A 15,537-nucleotide genomic window follows, 5' to 3' on the forward strand; every position below is an offset into this window, starting at 1 on the left:
TGACACATTATCCTCAAGGTCCTCAGAAAGGGAAGGACGCGAGGCTGCCAAGCAGCAGCTCAGCTGCCAGGCATCCAGTTTCCTAAAGGTGGGAGTCCGATAGGAACTAAAAGGTTGTGGTGGGCGCTTGATATCCCATGAGAAAAATATGGGAAAATGGTCCGACCAGGCGACAGGAAGTGGCCTTTCAAATGAAATAGGAAAATTGTCACAGATGGTGTCCAGTGTGTGCCCCCCTTGATGGGTCGGATATATGACCCATTGGGAGAGCTGGACTAAATGGAGGGAGTCCATAAAAGCAGCCGAATCGGCCACCTCCATAGAATCGAGATGGATATTAATATACCCAAGGAGCAAATAGTTCGAAAAACGCAGTGCTCTATCTGCCAAAGCGTCCCAACATGATTCCAAAAATATATAGGCTGTTCCCGGTGGACGATATATCAGAGTCCCCCCCAGAGTGAAATGGGCAGAGAGTTGTAAGCTGAAATCAAGGACCTCACATGCACCCCAGAAAATACATGATTCACTATGTTGGGACCAGCATTCTCTATATAAAATTGCAAGGCCCCACCTCTGCCAACTAGGCGATCAACTCAATAGATTTTATAGCCAGCAGGAGTGGTCAAGGCCACAATGGGATTAGAGAATGCATCAAGCCAAGTCTCAGTGATGAACAATAGATCTAGAAGATTATCAGAGACCAAATCTGCGACGTCTACATAATGCTTCCTCAAAGATCTAGCATTAATGAGGCCGGCACTAATGCTCCCCTGCAAACGTGAGACAGCAGACATGTTGACTGAAAGAAGATGCGGTGTTAAAAAGAAACCACAGTCCACACAGACAGAAACACTAGTAGAACCTACCAAGTTGTCGCTGTGAGACGGACATAGTGGAGTTCTAAATGACTTTAAAAACACGCTTGAATACTGAAGGTTGTTTCTAATTGTTGAGTCCAGACTGAAAGAATGACTCGCCCTGAGCACTGACTTAGCGCTGATGGGCGCAGACGGGCTTGCCTTATGGGTGTGTTAGTGAGTGAATGTATATCTCAGTGGTACATGTGTGAGTAACTACATATGTGAAAGGTAGTATATATGTGTGTTAGAGTATTTAAATGGCTATAAGTGAGAGTGTGTGATTGTGAGAGTGGCTGTATGGATGAGTGTGTGCTTGCATCAGTGATTGTATAAGAGCGTTAGAATGTGCTAGTATTTGTATGAGTAAGTGAGCTGGTGTGTGTATAACTGTATAGGTGAGTAAATGGGAGTGTGATTATTGCATGAGTGACTAGGTGTGTGAGTACCTCTATCAATGAGTGGTGGTGTGTGAGTGTCTATATAGGTGTATAAATGCATATGATAGTCCTGTACTGAGTGACCGTAAGTATGAGTGACTGTACGGGTGAGTGAGTCGATGTGTGTGTGTGTGGACCTAAGAATTAATGATCGGGTATGTAGTTATTGATGCTGGAGTGTGTATGGTTTTTGAGAATGGCAGTCCATAATTTAGAGTGGGTGTATCAAAAGTTATATTAGGGTGTGATAAGATGCATGAAATTATCACATGGATGATGTCATCAGTGATGTCATTTGTAATGTCATCAGTGATGTTACTGACCATGTCATGAGTGATGTAATATGTGACGTCATAAGCAGTGTATTGCGGGGGCGCGAGTTATAGTTAGCTGAACTAACTATAACGGGGGAATTTCACAGGTTTTGTCCGAGTGAAATGGCCAACTAACTATAACGCCCCTGAAACCTATGGTTTTTTCAGTGCATTTCTATGGTTTTTTAAATGCTAATTTCTAACTATACCGTGCCTGAAACCTATGGTTTTTTCAGTGAATTTCAAAGGTTTTTTAAATGCTAATTTCTAACTATAACGTGCCTGAAACCTATGTTTTTTTTCAGTGAATTTCTAAGGTTTTTTAAATGCTAGTTTCTAACAATGCCTACAGAAGTATGACATGTGAAGAAAGAAGAAAAAATGCACAGAAAGAAGCAAAAGAAATGTAGAAAGAAACAACAGAAGTCCACAAAGATGAAGAAAAATGCAGGAAGAAGCAAGACATGGGCAGAAAGAACCACCAGAGGAGCAGAAAGAGGCCTTTTTGCAAAATCATCCTGTGCCTACAACTTTTTCAGACGGGTACTGGTGGTAACTCGGACTTGAGCCAGTGCTATGCTATAAGACACTTAGAATACAGTGAAAACACCTACATACACTAGGGAACACTATGCATTGGGGTACCCCTGTGATTAGCATGATCTCCTCTGTAAGTCCCTAGTACATAATAGGGCAGGGGGATTAAAACTACATCTTAAAATGTGCCACGGGGCGTGTTTGCACAGTGGTGAAGGGAGGGGGGGGCCTGAGGGGACATGTGTGCAAACACGTCCTGTGGCCGTTTTAAGTTGGGAGATTAAGTCCCCTTGAATCCTGATGGTCCCTGGGGTCCAACTAGCCCACCACTTACCTCCAGTAAGCGCCACAGAGCTACGTTGCAGAGTGGTGTAAAAAGGGGCATGGCCTGGGCCACCTCTCTGCAATGCAGCGCAGTGGTGCCTACTGGAGGTAAGTGGTGGGCTAGTTGGCCCCCAGGGACCCTCAGGATTGAAGAGGAATTAATTCCCCAACATAAAACGTGCCACAGGGTGTGTTTGCACACATGTCACCTCAGGCCCCGCCCCCTCCCTTCACCACTGAGCAAAATCACACCCTGTGGCGCGTTTTGAGTTGGGGCATAAAGTCCCCTAGAATCCTGACGGTCCCTGGGATCCAACTAGCTCACCAGGTACCTCCAGTAAGCACCAAAGAGCTGTGTTGCAGAGAGGTGTAAAAAGGGGCGTGGCCTCTGAACACCTCTCTGGAACGCAGCTCCCTGGTGCATACTGAAGGTTCCTGGTGGGCTAGTTGGCCCCCAGGGACCCCCAGTATTCAAGGGGAATTACTTCCCATCTTACAACGCACCAGGTGGCTCGTTTGCAGAGTGCTACAGGGAGGGGGCGGGGCCTCCAGCGCGATGCCGATCTTTTTTTATTTATTTATTTATTTAAAAAGGGGAGCTGTGTGGCCCCCCATCCTTATCTATTTTATGGGCCCTGGGGACCCCATACCCCAGGGCCTGACCCCCATTTTTAAATAAATATATAAATTTTATGGGAAGGGGATCGCGTGGGCCCCCCTCCCGTGGCCAATTCCTGCCCCGGGGACCCCATACAGCAGGGAATGGGCACATTTTTTTTTTTATTACGGAGGGGGGCTGCGTGGCCCCTCCTAAGGACCTCTATTGGCCCCGGGGACCCCATCCCCCAGGACCGTCCTTTATTTGTTTTTTCCTTTGGGAGGGGGGCCGCGTGGCCCCCCTCCCGGGCCACTTCTGGCCCTGGGGACCCCATCCCCCGGGGCCTGGCCATTGCTTTTTTTGTTGTGTTTTTTCGAAGGGGGGCCACGTGGCTCCCACCCTGTCATTGCAAACAGCAGTGTCCTGGGGTGGGCACCCCGGGACACTGCAGGAGCCGGCCCTGGGGGGTGGCGGTTCCCAGGGCCATCACTGGCTCCAGGAGGGGGGCCGCACGGCCCCCACCCACTTAATGCAAAGCTTAAGGGTGGTGGTCCCACGAGGCTCGGGGGTCTGTTACGGACCCCTAATTTGAATAATTAGTGCCCCAGGGAGATGGTTGTCCCCGGGGCGTGTGGGGTTGCTCGGGCCCCCCCACACAGGTTTATTTTATTTTTTAAAAAGCCCCGGGGGTGGCGGTCCGTGGGGCTGAGGGAGGCAGTGTGCCCCCGGCAAACAATTAATGAAAGCCCTGGGGGTGGTGGTCCCCGGGGCTTGGGGGGGCCTTAGAGGCCCCCCACACATTTAAAAATTTGCCCCGGTGGGTGGCCGTCCCCAGGGTTGGGGGGGCTGTGCACCTCTTTGATCAAGTCCTGGAGAGGTGGTGGACCCCGGGGCAGTGTGGGGGCAAGTGGGGCCCCCCACACATTTTTTAACTGCCTCCAGGGGCTTAATTAAACGAAGCGCGGGAGTCTGCGCTTCGTGTTTTGTTTTGTTTTTCAGCAGAAATTCAAGCTGGGTGCGTGAATCTCGTTGATTATTTATTTATTTATTTATTTTAAAAATGCTTTTTGGGGCCCTGGGGGTCCTTGTGGGACCCCTGAGCAGGCCTAGGGTGGTCTGGGTGTTTCTACCCTGCCCTCCTTATTTTTTACGTTTTTTTTTCTATTTTCTTGTGCCTCGGTTCTAATTGGCTGCCAACACTTCCTGGTTTGAAGTGTTGACAGCCAATTAGAATGAAGCTCGTGATGGGGAGGGTGCGCGGATCCACCGCGGCCATAGATATCACTATCTTTCTTTCTTAATTTCTCAAAAACTACTGAACGGATTTACACCATTTTTAAAAAGGACACTTTTTGAGCCAAGCAGTACCTTTTTGCCAAATTTGGTGTAATTCCGTTCTGCAGTTTTTGCTATAACTGTGTCTAAACTTTCCTAAGGGAAATTGATTTTTTGACCTCTATTTTTTGATTTTCTCATGAACTACTGAACGGATTTAAACCATTTAAAAAAAAGGTTCTCTTTCTGAGCTAAGGGCTACCTTTTTGCAAAATGTGGTGTAATTCCGTTCAGCAGTTCGGGCTGTAGCCTGTTCCAAAATTTCCTATGGGAAATAACATGGAGAAACAAGTTTTGGGACCCCCTTTTTTCTCGGCACCCGCTTGACGAATTACCCCCAAACTTTCAGGATAGGAGCTAACCGGAGCGCCCCACCAGTTTTGAACATTTTGCGAAGATTCGTCATCCGGCGCTAAGGTTATTGGGAAAAGAATGTTACGAACTTCTTATGAATAATAGGTCCTAACGTGAACTACCTACTGGCGACCGCCAGTAGGTAATAAATCTATATATATATATACACACATTACCTACTGGCGGTCACCAGTAGGTAGTTATAGTTAGGACCTTGTTTCTATTTAAAGAGTGTTTTTTCTTTTGCCAATATCTTTGGCGCCAGTTGACGATTCTTCTCGAAATTTTCAAAATTAATGGGGCGCTCCAGTCAGTTCCTGTCTTGAAGGTTTCGAGGTGATTCATCAAGTGGGGGTCGAGAAAAAAGGGGGGTCCCAAAACATGTTTTCCATATATTAATTTCCATAGGAACTTTAGACAAAGCTACAGCCCGAACTGCTGAACGGAATTATACCAAATTTGGCAAAAAGGTAGGTCTTGGTTCAGAAAGAGCCCTTTTTTTAAATGGTGTAAATCCGTTCAGTAGTTCCAGAGAAATTAAAAAAAGAAAAGTTTCGATATCTTAGCATCGAGGAGGGTTTGAGAACCCTCTGGGTCACAAGCTTGTTTCTGATTGGCTGTCAACACTTCAAACCAGGAAGTGTTGCCAGCCATCTTGTGACTCAGTAACCGAGTCACAAGAAAAGAGTACAAAAAAGGTAAAGAACAAGAAAAGGGGGCAGGGTAGAAAAGTCCTGACCCCCTAGGCCTGCTCAGGGGGTCCCTTAGGGACCCCCAGGGCCAAAAAAAGCATTTTAAAAAACATTTCAGCTGAATTCACGCAGGCTCTGCAAATCCGGCTGACCTGGGTGGGCGAAATGCCAAATTATGGTGTGGGGGCCCCCACAGCCCCAGGGACCTCTACCTCCCCGGTCTTAATAATTTATGTGCGGGGGCACATCGCCACCACAGCCCGGGGACCGCCACCTCCCCGGGGCTTTAATTAAATTTTGGCAGTGGGCATCGCTGAGGCCTGATTCCAGCCTGGCTGCATTCCATGCCAGTCCTCCCAAGGCGTGAGAGCACCAGCAGATCTAGAAAGGGGTTTGAGGCACTAATGGAATTTTTCAGCCATGCCATGGGCTAATTGGCTGGAACAATGTCCCTAGTGGTCATTGGACAGTGCGGTGCAGTGCGCTGCTGAGAGGAAACACAGCGACTGCTCTCAGGCTTTACCAGTTGGTATTTTTACGGCTGAAAGCACAAACAACATCAGTGGAGATGAACAGCTGTGGCACGGCCTGACCTTCTCCCACTGAGTGTGCTCGGCTTGCAGTGCGCACACTTGGAGACAGAACTGCAGTCACAAGAATGCAGCAGTGGGACTGCCATGCTCTGCAGCCTCCCTCTGTGGAGTGCAGCAGCCACGCAGCTCTTATAAGGCCCACATTGGTAATGCAAACAGATTCGACTAAATCCTTTCAATGCTTGCACTACAGATGGAAATAAAACATGCACAGGTACCTGTTGCCACCATCATAAAAGACATATCCACTGTAAAAAGACCTATAAATTGAACTTAAAACGATAACTGTATCAAGTATGTTTGTATGTAAACCCATGTTTGCACATATGTATTAAACTTACAATCACCTGCATATAATACCTCCAATGATAAAAAAAGTTCCTCCCTTGTATCCATTTCCCTAATCATTGAACAGCACCAGCATAGAGACCTGTTCCACTTGGGGATGTGTAACTCCTCGGGTGGAGCTGTGCACTGTGAACCTGCCACCAGGAGCCTCCCACAACACTCTTTGAGAGATGCATGCCCCTAGTGAAGGAAGATGGTCAGACACAAGCATTAACAGCCCTGGAAACCGCAAAAATTCTCAGTGGTTGCTGGAACTGCCACAAATATGGTGGCTGTAGAAGAAATGGGGATGAGTGGCATGTGTGGAGGCAAGACTTTGTCAGGCATGTGACATATATGGAGGAGGAGAGGGGAGGGAGAAGTATCTGAGGAGGGGGCTCTGGGCTGTCCGTGTGCTGCATCTAAAGGGTGGTGGGTGCTTACAACCCTCATCAAAATAAGCGCGTCTCTCTAACAAAAATCCCTGCTCCCTGGTTAGAATGCATACCACTGGGGAACGTGCGTGATTATGGTAATCCGCAAGATCGGCTCTTCGAACTCTGGGGCTAATGGTTAATTAGCAGATGCCAAGAAACTGACAGATCACTTGAGGTCCATGTGCGCGCTTTTCTAACACTGGGAGCGCGTGTGCTCAAGCACTTACAATTATGTGTGTTTAAAACAGGTCCATTGGCAGTTCTTCATTGTGCAAGATGCATGAAAAATGGCTAGAACACAAGGGGGGTCTGGTTAGGGGGGTCACCCTCATGTCTGTACACTCCGGGGGGTCTACCTCCTACCTTATGCACTCCCCTCTGACGTGCCACCGAAATCAAAGATATACACATTTTTAATAAGTGCAATAATGGGGCACAACGTGTTGCATTGAACATACTAATGAAATCCCTTTTTTAGGTCTCGCCTATGCAGTGCGATAGTAAACCTTTAGCCGTCGTGCAGCTGTTTTTCCAAGCACATACGTGTGCTTGTGGCAGTATACGCCTTGCGGGAGTGCACAGCGGCACGCCACAAGCACGAGTATGTGCTTTGAAATAGAGCAAACAGCTGCTAAATAGCGTGTGCGCGCACTCCCCCACCCCTCCCACTTGTTCACTCTTGCCTTTTGTCTGCTTTTTCGCCCGTTCCAGTGGCGCTATGATGGAGGGCTAGCAAAGTGTTCCATAAAATAAGCTGATATTGTTCAGTGAGAGGAGCCGATGCACAGGAGGCACTAAGGGCCTCTACTGCTGCCCTATCATCAGCAGTCAGTGGCAGGACCAAAGCAGTAGCTTAATGCAGACTCCGGAATTTATTCACCCACTCATCCTGCAAAAGAGAAATCGTCCATGGCGCGGAGGCTGCTTGAATAGACAATTCCTCTCTCCATAGACTGCGGACACCGGACTACTAGACTCTAGGTATTGCCCAATTGGGATCTCCAGGGCGTGTTTTTAGGGCTTGCTTCGCCTCCTCTTTCGCACTACTGTACCCCTACATTAGCGTATGTTATTATTGGTGAAGCATGCCTCTTCCACTTCCGTGTCTGGTTTTGTATTATTATCACTTGCCAGTCCATTCCGATGTATCGAAGATGTCATGGCTTGTTCTTTCTGTCTGTTGCTAATAAATACAATTTTGACAAAAAAAAAAGAGAAATTGTGATGGCACCGGTCCTGGCAGCTGCCCTGTAGTCCCATAAGGTGGCCACACATTAAGGAGGCACTTAACCACTCCACCCACCCCGTACCGGGCATCACCTGGCAGTGCTTGTCTCCACATGGCCTCTCTACTCAGGTCACTATCAATGCACTAGATTTCTCCTAAAGCTGCCTTCCTGTGCTCCCTCTGCTCAGACCGTCAGTATTAGGTCCCTCTTCTGGCACTTTCAAAGCTTGACATCCCTGCACAGACAATGATGTCCATTTCCATTATGCTTTTTCAGCATCCAACTGTAAACGTCAAGTGCCATAAATGAAACCTATGTTGTAAATTTTCAGCTGTTTTTCAACAACAGTCCTCATAATACTGAACACTCAAGAGGGCAGTCTGTGAGAAGGAAACAGGTTCCCCCCGTCACTTACCTTCCGGGGGGCCCCGTATCCCCTGGTCTCGGGGAGCCCGGAGAGTCGACACCCGACGTCACAGGTCCGTCGAACAGATGACGGAAAAGATAACCGCCCCCCCTTGTCCTTCCCCTTCGCAGGGACGAATCAGCAACGTGGAGAGCGTGGTAGGAGGAGGGGCTAACCCCGGAAGCACTACGGACCAGGCCGTGAAAAGAGACGAGGGACACAGGATCGGGGAGGAAGCGGTCGAAGGACTAGGAGAAGCGAAAGGCGGAAGCAACGGAGAAGAAGGACGCGAGGACAGAGATCGAGTCAGGAGAAAGACCGAAGACGACGGAAATACCGAAGACGACGAGACGTGGTGCGAGGAGTGGTGGTCCCCACCGGAGGAGGCTGGAGAGCGGCCGCAACTCAAGGAGAGTTGCGGCGGAGCCTGTGAGTAACCCTGAGCGAGGGCGCAAGAGGAGCGGGTGGAGATTGGGACCGGGTACAAGAGGGGAGGGATTGGCTAACGAGAGGGAGAACTGTTTAGAGTAAAAGCTCGCAATTGCCTCCGTGACCGTGGTTTGTCAATAGTACTGATTAGTCATCCCTAGGACTGCACTCACCTGAAAACCCCTTTCCCCCCTGTTATGTTTGTCGATTTGAGTTACCTAGGGGCCACATACACGGTCAAAGAAGAGAGTACGAGGCCCTTTCTCACCGTGCGATAGGCACTCCTGATCTGAACCTTATTCCCATCACTTTCCCCCCCCTTTTTTTAACCTCTTCACCGTTCTCGCCCGAGTTCACTTGTTCATAAGAAAGGAGGAGAGCACAATTCTCACGTGGTGTTGCGGTGATGGTTTGCAACCATGGCACATACAGTATAAGTTACTGACAGCCGTCTTTTCCTCTCTCCTATGAGCCTCCCTGGGACGAATGTGGGTCCGGATATACAACTAGGAGAAGAAGAATCTTCCAAGGGACTAGGAGCGGTCGGAAGAGGCGGAGAACCAGCAGTCGAAGGACCAGTAACAGCAGAAGAACCACCGGGGACTGTTGAGACATCCATATCACCCTCGAGTGGCCCATTACCTGTCATTTCGAATAAAACTCGCAGAGCATCTCACTATATACAGCCTCCTCGTCTGATTATCCGACCCGCCCTCCCACACAGTCTCACAACCGAAAAGCTAAAGACAGGCTGGGCACAGTCTGAACTAACTTTTAAAGCACAAGCACAGCAGTGAGAACACCGGGCGGCGTGAAAACCTCACAGTGCAGGGAATATCTAGGACACATTTCACATACACCAAACACGCACACTCGCTGAAGCGCAGAGAGATCACAGATTTCACTGTTATAGACAACACTCGCTTACCTCTGTCTGACACACTCAATTTAGAGTAGAGAAGCAACGTTTCAAATAGGCACGCACACTCCAGTTTTATCCCCCCTTACTACAAAGTAGCCCTTCAGTATTGGGTATATCCCCTTCCATCTCCTTTTCTTGTTTGTCTATAGCTTTAGTTTTCAGGATTATAGAACGCAGAGGAGTGCTGGGTCCCGCCGGACTGCTGTCAGTAGTACCACCTGGTCTCCAGATGTACCCCTTATTTGATCTTCTATCGCTGTCTAATTCAAATGGCCCTGATTATATTTACACTTGTTAAGGCCACACTATATACTATGATGTAATGTTGATTTGGCACATAAATTAGTCACCGCTGTTGCACAGTTCTAGTAGCTCAGATTACTTTTAACTGTATGAAAACCCATGTTACCTTGTGTTATAATATAACACAATACATTTCATACACTGTATTGGCCTCGGAGGCTTGAAACGCCTGCATGTTGCTCGCAGAGCTCTCAAATAGCCACTCGTCAGCAGCTTTGCATGCGTTACACCAGAAAGCATACTGAAGTTTGAGTCCATCACTCCAAAGGACTCACTGTTTTAAACTGAGCAGCTGTTTCTCCATTCTGCACACAAAAATGCCTGGAAAGCTCAACTTGAAGACACCGAGGCCCCCTGCGATGACCTCAGTCGAGGCGCTAACTCCTGGCTTGAACATTTAAACAGTCCATTTGATCCGATACAAGAGAGTCTGGATTAAACTGACCCCTTTTCAGATAAATGGAAAATTCTGAAAAACCTTTATTGCCAGAAGACAATTCTGATTTTTTAACCGATTCCCACGTTTTTCAACGACTCGTGTTGCCTTATTCTATTAACTCCGATAGAGGTCTGACTTCGATGAGGAGGGGCACTTCACCTTTTGGATACAAGCATTTGCAATGCAATAGGTCTCGCATTTACACTACTTTGAGCTATTGGCATTGCAAATGACAATGCCTTTTATTTGTTTTTAAAACCAAAACATACGAAATATATTCAATGGGTGCAGCTTCTGTATGCTAAACCACTAGCTCAAGTAGTTGACAACAGCAAAGCATCGGCTACCTTTGAACTGCGTCGTGGGACCCGGCAAGACTGTCCTTTGTCCTCCCTCCTTTTTGCCCTTGCTTTGGAACCACTGGCAGCCCGGATACCCAGAGACCCGATGATTCGGGGCATGCGCTGGTCCCCAGAGTGGGAGGACCGTATCTCGTTCTACGCAGACATTATTCTACTCTATTTGACTTCCTCAAAGCGGTCCCTGATTGTTGTCCTAGATATTCTTGCTATTTTTGGCAGGTTCTTCGGATACTCTATTAAATGGAGTAAATCCCTGTGGGTTGTTTTGGCAGGAGAGCCGCCTATCCCACTGAAGGGCTTCCCAATACAATTACGAACAGAGGGCTTCAAGTGCCTGGGGATTTTTCTCTCCCTAGATCTATCACTTTGTTACTCCCAGAACCTTCTCCCCCCCTTAATCAGACTGCGTAAAGACATAATCAACTAGAAGTCACTTCCTCTTTCCTTACTGGGAAAAAAAGGCACTTTTTAAAATGATGTCTTTGCCTCGGTTTTTATACGCCCTGCAGAATTCCTTAACCCGGTCCCACCGTCCTATATCAGGGAGGTAGAAGGCCTTCAGCGGGACTTATTGTGGAATGGAAAGTCACGTATCGCCCTTAGTAAGCTCACCCTGAACTGGTATGACGGTGGCATCAGCATCCCTGATATTAAAAGTGTTATTGGTTAGCCCACCTAGCTGCCATCAACCATGGCACCTACACCCGTCCCGGTGACCCAGGCTATAAGATGGATAGATGGCTTCTTTCTGGTGGGAACTATAATAGAGCCCTTTATTCTAAACCACAACGCTTCAAGCTCACAGGCCCCACCAAACATTCAGTCCATGTTTGGCACACTGCCACTAAAAGCCTTGGGTGGAATCGCAGGCTCACACTTGCTACCCCGTTATGGGACTCAGAGCAGCTGGGTAGTTTGTGGAAAAGCAAAGGGTTCGACAAATGGGACCTCATAGGTCTCTCGCGTATAGGTGATCAGTGGGACAAGTCAGATATTAAGTCATTTGCCACCCTGCAACAGCAATTCGAGCTAGCTGACTCGGAATTCTTCCGTTACACACAGGTCAGACACGCTCTGCGTTCCCATCTGCAGCATGGTACCACCCTTCCCGAATTGTTCCCGCTGGAAGACAGAGTCTTGGACGTTCACATCCCAGATAGCACTATCTCATTGATAACTAAAAAGTTGATAAATAACATGCCAGACCCTCTTCAATCACTTCGGGATAAATGGTCCAGGGATGGAATCGAGATGGACGACGAGGAATGGCAAGAGGCCATTTCCTCGCCTAGAGTCGTGGCAATACCAGCGCGCCTCTGACCAGTCCAACTAAAAGTACTTCATAGGATCTATGTGACAGGACCCCAGTTGGTATGAATGGGGAGACTGGACGGGGGGGATTGTAGACGGGGATGTGGCCAGGTGGGTACTTTTATGCACATAATTTGGGAATGTGACAATATTCAACCCTACTGGCGCAAAGTACATGACATCATTAACACAGTGTTATCCACGCAACTCCATCTCGAAGTTCGTAGATGTTTATTGAATATCTGGGAACCAACAGTTCTGAATGATTACCTAACACAATGGGTCACTTTGGGGCTTATGCTCGCTAAGAGAAATGTTGCACAGCAGTGGGGAGCATCTAAACCTCCTGCAGTGGGTGACTGGGAGAAAGATCTGGCATCGTCAATGTTTAGAGAAAAGACGGTATATATGGCCCGTGGTTACCCTAAGAAGTGGGCCCATGTGTGGGGCCTGTGGAATTTCTATCATGAGGATATATGTCAACCCCCCTCACCATTGACAATGAAGACCCCCCTTCGCCCTAGACCTGCCAGGTAAAATTTTGTATTGATTGATTTCACCTATTGTTCCCATGTTGCCGGACTCATTTTTTTAAATGCATGTCACCCTAGTGGTCAGTGAGGGTTCTCGTCTTTAAAAGACATATGCCCAACTTAGAGTTATTGGACACATTGTGCTTTTTTTGATCTATAAAGAATTTTCCATTAGGTACCTGTTGTGAATAGGATAATTTTTTTAAAACACATAAATAAAAGGCATTGTCATTTAAAATGCCAATAGCTCAAATTCGTGTACATGTGAGACCTATTGCATTGCAGATGCTTGTTTATTGATAGCTCCCACAGTGCTCCCTATGCCGTATTTCCATTAAAATATCACAAACAATCTGTTTCTTCTGCATTTTGTGTGTCTGCCGCATTGATACGATGTTATTACCCTGTCATGTTTCGCAAATTCACCCGTGCTTTGCAATGAACTAGTTGTTCGGGGCAGCTGACCTGGAGTGGCATACCGGCCGGGGAATGGCGAATGACTCACGGTGTTCACTCTCTCTTCCCAGGCTTAGTTCCATCATGGAGGATGTCGGGCCCCAGAGGGGCACGTGGAGCGGCGATGCGAAGGCGGTGCAGCAGTGCCTGACATTCTCACCAGCGTCTTCACCACATGCGACACCGAACTCCAGAGAATGCCATCTTCGGCCCGTGCGTCCTGAGCTACACCTACCTCTATGACAGCATCACCTTCATCGCCCTCAAGTCCACAGACAAAATGACCATCCCTTACATCTTTTGGGTAAAAGTCAATGACATCTAATGAACACTCCTTTTAGACAAGTAGAATTGCAAAACCTGTGTGTGGGATGATCAGTTCTGAGTTTTGCATCAAGATACATTTTCTGTTGTAGGCTAATACATAGAACAGCAGTCAGTTTAAGTGAAACACAGTGAAAAAACAAGAAAAGGGGGCAGGCCTGCTCAGGTGGTCCCACAAGGACCCCGAGGGCCAAAAAAAGCTTTTTTTTATAATTTCGGTGGAAATCGTGTTGGGGTCGCTATCCCGCCGAAATTATTTTTGAAAAACAAAGCGCGAGCTCCTGCGGTTCATTTCGAAAAAAACCCTGGTGGGCCAGGTCCCGGGGGAACTCACAAATTAATTAGCGGGAGCCCATGGGGGCCTCCACATCCCTGGGGACCGCCACCTCCCCGGGGCTTATTACATTGTATGCGGGGGTGCTGTGGTCCCCGCAGCCCCAGGGTCAGCCACCTCCCCAGGGCTGTAAACGAAATGCATGGGGGGTCCTAATCCCTCCCATGCTGCCCCGCGAACCGCCACCTCCCAGGGGCTTTCAGAATAAACCGCGGGGGCAACCCTGGGGACCACCACCTCCCCGGGGCTCTGTTTAAAATGTTAAAATATGTGTGGGGGGCTCGAGCCCCTCCACACGCCCAGAGGACCACCACCTCCCCGGGGCACTTTGTATATAAATTACGAGGGTCCATTATGGACCCCCATGCCCCGGGGACCACCACCTCCCTGGGGCTTTGCAAACATTGGGAGGGTGCCATGCGGCCCCTCTCCTGGAGCCCTTGATGGCCCTGGGGACTGCCACCCCCTAGGGCCAGCTCCTGCAGTGTCCCGGGGTGCCCACCCCCGGACACTGCTGTTTGCAATGACAGATGCAAAAGAAACAATTGATGGAAGGAGTGCTGGACAATGCAAACATTCGCCCCCAGTCACAAGGATCTGGGTTTAATCCATTTTTCTTTTGCTCACCACACCAACCCAGTTTGGACCCAGCCATATGCAAATCAGTCTTGACCCTGTTCCTTGGGGGAACAGTTCAGCCCGAACTGCCAAGCCAGTTCCTCCCTGGACCGGAAACAAGCATCCTGGGACCGGTTTCAGGGCATCACCCTTCATCAGTCAGGCTAGCTTGAATCCAGTGGTGTAGTGAGCACGCGACCCACCTTTGGGCATACCCTTCTCACTTCCACTTAGGGCGACATATGCAAAAGAAACAATTGATAGACGGAATGCTGGACAATGCAAACATTCACCCCCAGTCACAAGGATCTTGGTTTAATCCATTATTCTTTTGCTCACCACACCACCCCAGATGGACCCAGCCATATGCAAATGAGTCTTGACCCTGTTCCTTGTGGGAACAGTCCAGCCTGAACTGCCAAGCCAGATCCTCCCTGGATCGGAAACAAGCATCCTGGGACCGGTTTTGGGGTTTCACCCTTCTTCAGCCAGGATAGCTTGATTCCAGTGGTGTCTGGGCATACCTGTGCTTATTTCTGGTCCAGGGAGGACCTGGCTTGGCAGTTCGGGTTGGACTGTTCCCACAAGGAACAGGGTCAAGATTCATTTGCATATGGCTGGGTCCAAACTGGGGTGGTGTGGTGAGTAACTGGACTGTTACGCAAGGTTCTGCCGCTACTGCCAGTCTCTGCCAGAATACAAGTGGTGAGGAGTGTTATCTTGAGCAGGTATGACATTGTTCTGCATTGTGTCCATCAACTGTTGTTTTTGCATTTGCAATGACAGGACAGGAGCCATGCGGCTCCCACCCTGTCATTGCAAACTCTGCTTTGCTTCATTGAAGTGAGAGCAGGGAAACCTGCTCTTGCTTCAATGAAGCAAAGCAGGATTGGTTTTCCACAAGGGAAGCTGCATGTCAGCAGCTCCCCTTGTGGAAAAGCAATGCCGGGTCCCACAGGAGGCGGGGAGCCGGCAGGGACCGTGGGGGCAATGGGGCTCTCCCCACGGTCCCCAACGGAAATGGCCGGCCCCGGGGGATGGGGTCCCAGGGGCCAGAAGT

This window comes from Triturus cristatus, chromosome 6 (assembly GCF_964204655.1).
Source record: "Triturus cristatus chromosome 6, aTriCri1.1, whole genome shotgun sequence".
In the NCBI taxonomy this organism is placed as follows: domain Eukaryota; kingdom Metazoa; phylum Chordata; class Amphibia; order Caudata; family Salamandridae; genus Triturus; species Triturus cristatus.